General features: G+C 38.4%; 1 long non-coding RNA gene across 1 annotated transcript; it reads right to left on the bottom strand.

Annotated features, from left to right (window-relative positions):
• Positions 1-5,850: 5,850 nt before the first annotated feature.
• On the bottom strand, positions 5,851-9,864 carry LOC143856299 (uncharacterized). Its single transcript, XR_013238152.1, has 2 exons — positions 8,955-9,864; positions 5,851-6,164 (listed from the first exon to the last, which is right to left on the bottom strand). It is a non-coding gene; the product is annotated as an uncharacterized LOC143856299 (long non-coding RNA).
• Positions 9,865-11,414: the final 1,550 nt, after the last annotated feature.

Here is an 11,414-nt window from a genome sequence, read left to right as displayed (position 1 = left end):
TCATAGGGGTATTTTAGTCATTTTGCACGACTCGAGGTATTTTGTCATTTTTACCTAGTATAGGGGTATTTCTAGTCATTTTACCTAATATGGCGTTTTTTTATTTTTTATTTATCTCATGATGGTATTTTTAGTCATTTTTATGAGCCATTGGTCATTTTTACTTAATCTAGGGGTATTTTAGTAATTTTCCATTATATTGGGGTATTCTAGTCATTTTACCATGTATGAGGTTATTTTGATCATTTTTATGTCATAAGGGTATTTTAGTCATTTTGCATAACTCGAGGGTATTTTGTCATTTTTACCTGGCATAGGGGTATTTCGGTCACTTCGCCTAACTCAGGGTTTTCTAGTCATTTTACCTAATACGATGTATTTTGATCAATTTTAAATGTCATGTGGGTACTCAAGTCATTTAACACTTTTTTGGTATATCTTGGTCATTTTAATCCCTTACGGGTCAGATTTAGATTTATAAATAACTTCTCGCAGAAAGGATTTATAAATCCAAAAAATTACACTAACATGAGGAATTTGTAAATCTTGTGGATTTCACTCAAATCCAAATCTAGATGTCATAAAGGCTTGCCAAATGCTGAATTTGGATTTAAAAATTCAAATTCACCTCCAAATCCAAATCCAAGGGGTATCCAAACGGGCCCTTAGTGATTTTTGGTGTGAAGATTTGTTGTTTTTACTATCTTTGAAATTAGGCACTAAAGTAAGCTAAACATTAATAACCCGACCTAGCCCATCCCGGGAAACTACATCAGATAAGGTCGTGTTTATGAATCTCGGGTTTACTCATAGAGATTTGGCCCGAGATAATTTCTCAGGGAGGGTAGGGTTATGGAAAACCTGACGCAGTTGACCCGAGTTGCAACCCTAGTAAAAGAGTAGTCATATTACTAGGTACGATCGCAGAAGGCATTTCGTGCCTAGGATGTTGCACGGGAGAGCAGCCACACAGGCTCAGATTTTGTCTTTTTCATTTAATTCATCTGAGGTGGCTGCTCTCACATGCAATAACCTAGGCGCAAAATACCTTCTGCAATGGTCCCTAGCAAATCCCTAATGGGGATGGCCCAAGAAAGAAAAGTGGGTGAATATATCACTTCCATAGGAAAATATAGTTGGGTATGCTGTATTGTTCTATGATCTAAAATATAGATGGCGAGCCTTGGCGCAACGGTAAGGCTGCTCCATTGTGACCTGGGGTCACACACGGGTTCAAGTCACGAAAACAGCCTCTTTGCAAAGCAGGGGGTAAGGTTGTGTACATCTAGCCCTCCCAAGACCCCGCAATGGTGGGAGCCTCATGCACTGGGCCGTCCTTTTTATATTGTATTGTTCTTGTCATTGTATAGTTGAAGGCCTATTTGTGGTCTAAAATGTTGGATATTGTGGCTATTGGCCCTCAATCAATAACTTCGATTTAATATGCACATAATCAAACATAATTAGACAATTATTCTCATATATATTTTGCGGAAAGTCATTTAACAGCTCACTTTTGCCAAGTGAGGACAGCCATTTCGCAGCTCACTTATGTCTGAGTCTCCAAATCTGCTTCCAAGTAAGCAATTTCCCTCCAATTCTTAGTCATCGGTGTGTCTACAAGTCTTGGAAGTCTATCCTTGATTGCATTTCGTATATTTTTTTTCTTTCATCCAAGTCATGTATCCTTTGTGTTGTAGCCAGGGGCATTTATCTCCTCTCAAGGAGCCATGGTTTGCCTATCTGAGATGGAAGCAATGGCATTAGTGATCTTGAATGAAAGTGGCTCGCGAAGGAATGACTTCTCAACAATAGCCAGCACATATTGTTGAGCTCTATATTGCTGAATAACTAAGTGACTGACAGAAAAAATGGGTAAATCCTATGATTCTGACATTAATATACATGGGATTGTAGAGTGACTTGCATAGTCTCCAACTAGATGCATGCAGGGGCGGATCCAGGAATATACTTTTAGGGGGGCAGAAAATGGTTGTTATAGCATGTTGGGGCCCACCATTTTGGACTACAAGTTTTGATAGATGGGGTCCAACATCTCCCTCTAACCCATGCATAAGGTGGAACCCACATTTTACACCTCATATTTTGATGTAGTGGGCCCAGTAATTACACCTCATGTTCTAATGGGTGGGACCCACTACATCTCATGTTCTTGCACAACTTATTTATTTAATGTCAGTCTAACGGGCGATCTCATTATAGATCAAAGAGTTAGGATCATCCTATGGAGATGATTTAGATGGAGCAACCTATTTTTGTTGTGGCCAAACAAATGAACACTTTTGGATTATCCTATGAATTGGGCCCGCAGTATTTTTTGAGAAAAAAAACTTATGTGCACTAACATATAAAATCTCATAATTGCTTAGCTAAGGTCAGTTCGCATAGTGTTTTTAGCCATGCGCAGAGAGAGAGGGAGAGATTTAGGTTGCCAATGAGAGAGTCACTAAAAAAGCATATCTACATAAAGAAATACAATTTTATAAGCCTCAGGTGAGCAATAAAATTAAATTTTAGAGAAGCAGACACATATAAGCCTTTGAGATAATGAAAGAATCTTTCATTGCTAATGTAAAACTTCAATTAGAAAAATCAAATGCTTGCACAGATCCACATAATGATGTTTATGCATGTATAACTACAAACATCATGCGATGTATAACTACACAAATCCACATAATGATGTTTCTGATTTTAACTACACGCATAATATGACTTCAGTCAATTCATACTTCGGTTAAAACCGAACAAACCGACCGAACCGATTTAATTCGATTTTTTTTGTTCGGTGAAATTGTTTTTCGATTCCGTTTCGGTTTGAATTATTATCAATTTCGGTTTTCCTTAAAAAATTCGGTTTGAACCGAAAAAACCGAATGGGGAGGGTAGAGTAAAAGCTCTAGCTCTTCTGCAGATGAATAATTTAGATGATACAAAGTAGAGTTCGGGAATGACGTTCTGGGGTCAGCTAGCTCTAACAGACAGCGGTTCTCTCCACTTTTGTGCATTGGCTCCCGCGATTTTCACAACCCCAAGGCAAAGGGATAACAAAGATTCAAATAAAATAAAATAGCCACCTCGATACTTGATCCGACGGCAGCTCTCGAAAAAGTAGGTAGCTGTTGGACCAAAATGCAGCAATATCAACGTACCCATCATCCTATTTATTTTGATGGGTCTCATCCTGTGATATTTGATCCCACAACAACTTCCTTTTTGTTGAGAACAAGGGTTACTATTCGGCTTAAACCCAAAAATCGAATTACCAAATCGGTTTCGATTCGGTTCAGTTGATCACTAAATCAGTTCGGTTTCGGTTTGAAAATTCAAATAACCGAAAAAATTTGGTTTGCTCACTTCGGTTTATTCGGTTCGGTTTTAACCGAATGCTCACCCCTAAATGAGTACTCACAAGATATTGTTGAATTGGTTTTCAAGATACAATTTGGCTCTTTGGCAATGAAAAGTAAGATTTAGATTTTTTTTTTGAAAGGTAACCGATTTCATTCAAAAGAAAAATGAAAGTACAAGGGGGCGGTCCCAAGTACAAGAGGGCAAACATACATTTCCCTAAAAAAATTACTAACGTACTTGGAAAAAATCCCTATTTTAAGGGGCATCCCTAATTTCAAGGGGGCAAGTTTTAAGAAAATTTGATATCTAAACCTACTAATTTAGGAAAATCTAGATTTTTAGGGGGGCAATTGACCCCCTTGACCTTCCTTGATCCGCCCTTGGATGCATGCCTGTTGAATTGTCTTCTCGCGTCTAAACACGCATTCAAATCACCCATTACAAGCATCATCAACTGCAAAAGTGGTGTATCGGGAACATAATTGTTTGATGAAAAACATGTTTGTGTAGAAGGGTTCAACGATCTTCAATTTCTCGATCAAACACATCTACGTACAAAGAAAAGAAATAACAATTTCATATTTCATGTGATTTACAATCTCAAACACTAGTGATCGCAGCTGCCTCCATGATCGCAATTCACATTGAATAATATGGAAAAAAGAAATTTGGTCAATAAAAAGGCAGATATCCTAAGAATTCAAAGGAGAAATTATTACATAGAGCAAGAAAGGACCTCCACATAATGAAGATCCACATGACTCATAATGACAAAACGCCCAACGAATGTCTTCACTAGGATTGTACATGGTACGATCGGTCTACGTAAAAAACCGAGTATCTGAGCTTAGTTTACGTAAGAGATGCTTATGCATAACGAATACCCACATTAAGTTTATCATCTATAGAAAGAGGAGCATCTAAGCCACAAGAGCAAAGATATAGTAAGAGAGCTTAGCTGGGTATAGAAGAGCATTCCAGCAATCAATTTCATAAAAGCTCAAGGATAAAGAAATACAATTTTATAAGCCTTAGGCGAGCAATAAAATAAAATTTTAGAGAAGCAGTCACATATAAGCCTTTGAGATAATGAAAGAACCTTTCATTGCTAATGTAAAACTTCAATTAGAAAAATCAAATGCTTGCACAGATCCACATAATGATGTTTATGCATGTATAACTACAAACATCATGTGATGTATAACTACACAAATCCACATAATGATGTTTCTGATTTTAACTACACACATAATATGACATCAGTCAATATAGAATATATTATGATTCTGAGACATGAGCGATCATTACTACTAGATCAATATGGTCTCTAATACCATGCCATATTTACTACCACAATTCATCTTGTTGATTTAAAATAAGAAACAAACCTATACCACATCACAGGATATTGTGGTGTCTAATACCATGCCATATGTACTACCCCAATTCATCTTGTTGATTTAAAATCAGCAACATACCTATATCACATCACTACGGGTGCAACTCAGGTCGGGTTGGGTTGGGTTGAGGCCAACCCGACCCAACCCAATTTCCAACCCGACTGGACCCAATCCGACCCGACCCGATCCGACCCGATTTGTAATTTTCTCAACCCGATCCAACCCGATTTCACCATTTGTTTGATTTCTCCATTTTATTTTTGTATTTCCATCTCATCCTAGTCCCCAACAAGAGGGTTAATTAGGACAACTTTCACCAAATTTTTTATTTCTTTCTAGATTTGAGTTATATAATGACAAAACAAACATAGAAGTAAAGATTTTATACATATTGGATTTGGAAATCGGGTTTCGGGTCGGGTCGGGTTGCCCGACACCCCAACTAGACCCAACCCGGTTTCTAATTCGGGTTGGTTTTTCCCAACCCAAATTCGGGTTCAACCCGTCGGATTCGGGATCAACCCGACCCAAGTTGCACCCCTAATCAAAAGATATTGTTGAATTGGGTTTTCAAGATACAACTTGGCTCCTTGGAATTGAAAAGTAAGATTAAGAATTTTTTTTAAAGGTAACATATTTCATTGAAAAGGAAAATGAAAGTACGAGGGGGATGTCCTAAGTAAAAAAGGAGGGCAAACATACATTTTCCTAAAAAAATTGCTAACGTACTTGGAAAAAATCCCTAATTTTAAGGGGCAGCCCTAATTCCAAGGGGGCAATTTTAAGAAAATTTGATATCTAAACCTACTAATTTGGGAAAATCCAGATTTTTAGTGGGGCAATTGCCACCCATTGACCCCCCTTGATCCGCCCTTAGATGCATGCCCATTGAATTGTCTTCTCGGGTCCAGACGCGCATTCAAATCACCCATTCTCTAGCATCATCAACTACAAAAGTGGTGTATCGGGAACATAATTGTTTGATGGAAAACACGTTTGTCTCGAAGGGTGCAACGATTTTAAATTTCTCGATCAACCGCATCTACGTACAAAGAAAAGAAATAAGCCCATCAAAAAAAAAGAAAAGAAATAACAATTTCATATTTCATGGGATTTGCAATTTCAAACACTAGTGATCGCAGCTGCTTCCATGATATTCACATTCAATAGTATGGAAAAAAGAAATTTGGTCAATAAAATGGCAGATATCCCAGGAACTCAAAGGAGAAATTATTACGTAGAGCAATAAAGGACTTCCTCATAATGAAGATCCACATGACTCAGAATGACACAACGCCCGACGAATGTCTTCACTAGGATCCGAATATCTGTGGTCGGTTTATGTAATAGATGCTTATGCATCACGAATACCCACATTGAGTGCATCATCTATCGAAAGAGGAGCATATAAGCCACAAGAGCAAAGCTATAATAATAGAAGCTTAGCTGGGTAAAGAATAACATTCTAGCCAAAAATAACGTTCCCAGCAATCAATTTCATAAAAGCTCAAGGATAAAGAAATACAATTTTAGAAGCCTTGGGTGAGCAATAAAATTAAATTTTAGAGAAGCAGTCACATATAAGCCTTTGAGATAATGAAAGAACATTTCATTGCTAATATAAAACTTCAATTAGAAAAATCAACTGCTTGCAAAGATCCACATAATGATGTTTATACATGTATAACTACAAACATCATATGATGTATAACTACACAAATCCACATAATGATGTTTCTTTATTTAACTACACACATAATATGACATCAGTTGATACAGAATATATTATGATTCTGAGACAAGAGGGATCATTACTACTAGATCAATATGGTCTCTAATATCATGCAAATTTTACTACCACAATTCATCTTGTTGATTTAAAATCAGAAACAAACCTTTATCACATCACAGGATATTGTGGTGTCTAATACCATGCCATATGGACTACCACAACTCATCTTGTTGATTTAAAATCAGCAGCATACCTATATCACATCACAAGATATTGTTGAATTGGGTTTTCAATATACAACTTGGCTCGTTGGCAATGAAAAGTAAGATTCAGATTTTTTTTGAAAAGTAACAGATTTCATTTAGAATTTTTTTATGTTTCTTCTGTTCATTTTCATCACACAAGCCTTAGGAAAGATCCTCATATTGAACTTCTTCAAACATGGGGGCTCTTCTATTTCCATGCCAAGCGAGAGTGCCATCTTGTTGAACTTCACATTCATGGAAGCTAGGTGCCTTTTGATCTCTCTTATCTTCTTATTCCACGGATCCGTTGCTCCTTAGATTTTCTGCTCCACGGTCCAGATCGTGCTTTGATACCAATTGTTACGAACCAGGATCATTTCGTAACGTGATTGATCTTCTTGGAGGGAATATCATCCTCTTGATCCACTTTGAGGGAAGGATCAGTCCTCCTCTGTGTACAAAGACACGTCTTGGAGCAAGTTTCTTCATTGATTTGAAAACAGCCGATTACAAATTATTTATACCACTAACTAGCAAGAGGCCTAATCCTATAAAATTCTTAAAGATATAACCACTAATCCTTATCCAAAGAGTCCTACTAAATCTAAAAAAAAACATAAAAATCAAATCCTAGGTACTTAATAACAGTCAAAAAGACAAAATGAAAGGAGGTGGAGAGAGATGGGAAGAGAGTGTGGGGACAGAATGTGGGACCGGGGCAAATAATAAGACTCCTTACATAGACGTTGTCAAGACGCCGTTGTCTTAAACACCATCAAGATTTCACCCGCTACTGACAGTAAACTCCGTCTCATTTGGAGTGCAGTTTGTTAATATTCACCTTCCAGCAATGCACTAAATAGGAGCAATCTATAGCATAAAATGTCTAAAGATTAGGTAAACTTACTGGTAGAAATACTCATCTCATTAGTCATTACATTGATAGAGAAATATATGGGCAGATCACTGCCAACCTTCCTTAGCCGCCTGGTTGCACCTTTTGAGTAGGTGGTCTCACCATGCAACCACATCTAGTCGCATGGTGCGACCAACTGGGCGCAATGTGCGACCATTATCTAGTTTTTAACTAATTAAAGGGCATTCCACCCTTTGGTGCGGAGGAGGAGAAAAATGCCAACCATTTTCCTCAGAAAAAAGTCTGGAAAAGATTTTTTTTTTGAAAAAAGACTTTAAAAAGGCATTTCCACTTCAAGGCCTTGAACTAGGGCCTTGCCTGAGAGCATTAAGGCTTTAAGCCTACCTTGGTGGGCCCTAGTTTAAGTCCTTGTGGGGCCTCTCAGAAGAGGAGCGGGCTCCCTCGAAATTTCCGCAGAGAGGGTAGAAAACATGGAATTTGCTTTCCAAGGTTTTTTTCTTTTTTATTTTATTTAATTTCTTAGATTAGGATAGTAATTAGGTGTGGGAAGCAATGGGGATTAGGGCTAATCAAGCCCTAAATCCCTAAGGCCTCCCCCACTAACTAATCTCTTAATAGTGATTAATTGAGAGTTAATTAAGGTTAATTAATTTCAATTCCGTTTCTTTCTTTAAAAACTATACTTCGAAATGTAAGATTGGGTCCAAATTTCACTGAATTCCGAGTTAAATTGAGTGAGTTATGGTTGTTCAATCAGTGAGCACGCCGAAAACAGACGAGTTTCACCATTTATGTCTTACTCTCAAAATACTTGGAATTTTTCAGTTAAGTTTCTTTCCTTAGAAACTATGACTTCGAATGATTGGAGATCTTCAAATTGCCCTTCAACAAAAAAAAAACATCATCAAAAAATTCAATGATGTCAGAGTTATAGTCTTTTTACCCTAAACAGCATGAAACCGTAGTTTTGGGATAAAAATGGAGATATAAAGTAAAACATCCATAACTCTCATTTTAAGTCCAAATCAAGTGAAATAAGTCTCTATAGAGAGTTTTAGTCTTTTTCTAAAACCTGCGAAACGTCACCCAAAATTAAAAACCGTTGGATTTGATCACAAACTAATAAGTAATAACCCATAAAAAATCACAAACTAAAACTCAATCCAAATCCATTAACCAAAGACTGGAAACATGGCCGTTGATCAGTTTAACAGCTGCAACCCAAGAAAAACAAAGAATAGCCAAGTACTGTTATGAAAAAAGGCTAGGCAGAGAGAGACTCAACTCAACTCAACCAAGCCATTGTTGTTTCTTGAGAGGTTTACCTAGCACGGTGGATAACGGGTGTCTTGACAGTGTAGAAGTCCATTGTACACCGTCCTCCCAGGGGCTGATCGGTTCTCTCCATCATTAAGACTCAATTTCCCCTGTCTCTCCATCTTTTTTGTTCACCACCAGTTGGAAATTCAAAACCCCTCTTCTTTCTCGTTGTTGTTTCTGCAAGCTTTCCCATTCACAGCCCCTTGCCTTTCCCAGATGATTTATTTCCTTCATTTAGGCATAGTTCCAACTTTCCTTCCTCCCATTGATTCTCTCATATTGTTAGCTTCCCCTTCTTTGCTACTGTTTGAGGAGTTTCTTGAAATTCTGGTATATCGACATTAAAGGCAACCCGTTTCTTGGTAGCGGGATTGAACCGAGCATGAAATCCGATGGGCCGACCGTCGGCGAACGTTTTCCCATGGAGGAAGATGTAGTCGCCGGGACGCCGCCTCCGGGGGAAGATGTGGTAGCCGAGAAGCTTCCTCCGGGGGCAAGTGTAGATGTGGTCGCCCGGAAGCCGCCGCCGGGGGCAGATGTGTTCGCCGGGAAGCCCCCTCCAGGCGCAGATGTGGTCTCCAGGAAGCCGCCTACGGGCGCAGATGTGTTCACCGGGAAGCTGCCGCATCCAGGGGAAGATGCGGTCTCCGGGAAGCTGCCGCATTGTCCTAAACGCTACTGACAGTAAATTCCTTCTCATTTGGATGCCCCAACGTAAAAGTTGAACTGTTAAAATAGACGGATTCAAGAAGCCATTATCTTCAACATTCTCAGTAAACTCAAGATTCCAACGATTTAATTAGCCGTTGTCTTCAAAGGCTTTCCAACAAATCCCAATCGCCCCCTTTCAAGATTTTAAGAAGTGGCTTACATTCAAGGTGCCGTGCCAGCCCAGCACGGCACGATGTGCCGTGCCGTTTCTTGTCGCGTGCCTAAACCCATGGCTTGGAACGGCCTACGTCTTCATGGCGTGCCGGCCCTGCCAATGTCACTGTGGCACAAAAACTATGCCCATAGTTCAAGTCTAACATCTAACAATGTGAACTTTTTATGGAAAAGGACTAATTACCAATGGGGGACAAACATTAGGCAAAATTATCAACAGGGCCATGCTTTTCGAAAATTATCAATGGAGGACAAAAGAGGTCTTGTCAGTAAAAGCTAGACGAAAATGCCCTTCGGCATTTACAACACGTTTTGACCTTGGTTTTTCCTTCTTCCCTCTTCTTTTACTTTTCCATTATCACATTTTTTATTTTTTACCCTACCAGTCATTTTCCTCCTTGTTCAGCCATCATTGTTGTTGGCAAATCTTGAAAACTTAAATGTTGAGTTCTTACCATCTATCTCTTTGTATTTAGGTTTTGTTTTTTTTTTTCTTTTTTTAAGGTTTTGCACTATTTTTCATTCCTCTGTTTCCGATTTATCTTGTTTAGGGTTTAAGCTTTTTTTTAGGGTGAGTTCTGGAGATAATGCATGGATGGCTTCACTCACTTTTTTGGAACACATGTGGTTGTATAAGAAAAAGTTGATGTAATACATGAATGGATGGCTACACATTTTTTTGATTTTCTTAATTTTTTTTTTTTGTAATACACAAATTGGGATGTAATACATGAAGCACATTTAATGAAAACATCATCCATTTTTTTTGTTATTTCTATCATGAGCAGAATTGTAATGCCATTAGAAGAGTTGCTATAAGCAGGAGGTTTTGTAGCAGAAGGGGTTTATCAACTCTCTGGAAGGGGGTTAGTAACTCTCAAAAGTAGGGTTACCAATTTCTGAATGGGCTTATCAAGTGCTTGAAAATTGGCCGAGAGTACTGGAGTTTTGGAAGAGGGTTTTCAAGTCTCTAAGAATGGGGTTATCTAGTATAAAAAATGGGGTTACTAATTTCCGAATGGGGTGATCAAGTCCCTGAAAATTGGCTAAGGGTACTAGAGTTTTGGAAGGGGGTTTTCAAGTCTCTGGGATTGGAGTTATCTAGTATAAAAAATGGCGTTACCAATTTCTGAATGGGCTTATCAAGTCCTTGAAAATTGGCCTAGGGTACTGGAGTTTTGGAAGGGGGTTTTCAAGTCTCTAGGATTGGGGTTATCAAGTATCAAAATGGGGTTACCAATTTCCGAATGGGCTTATCAAGTTCCTGAAAATTAGCCGAGGGCACTAGAGTTTTGTAAAGGGGTTTTCAAATATTTGGGATTGGGGTTATCTAGTATCAAAATTGGGTTACCAATTTACGAATGGGCTTATCAAGTCCCTTAAAATTGCCCTAAGGGTACTGGAGTTTTGGAAGGGGGTTTTCAAGTCTCTAGAGTTGGGGTTATCCAGTATCAAAATGAGGTTACCAAATTCCGAATGGGCTTATCAAGTCCCTTATGAACACGTTTTTACTTCCTGTTTTTTTTCACTCGTTCATTTTCACGTTTTTTTCTTTCTACCGTACGATTCATCCTCCTCAT

Source organism: Tasmannia lanceolata, unplaced genomic scaffold (assembly GCF_043159265.1).
Source record: "Tasmannia lanceolata isolate RefF3 unplaced genomic scaffold, GAP_Taslan_0.1 ptg000023l, whole genome shotgun sequence".
NCBI lineage: Eukaryota > Viridiplantae > Streptophyta > Magnoliopsida > Canellales > Winteraceae > Tasmannia > Tasmannia lanceolata.
This window is presented reverse-complemented; position numbering and strand designations above follow the sequence as displayed.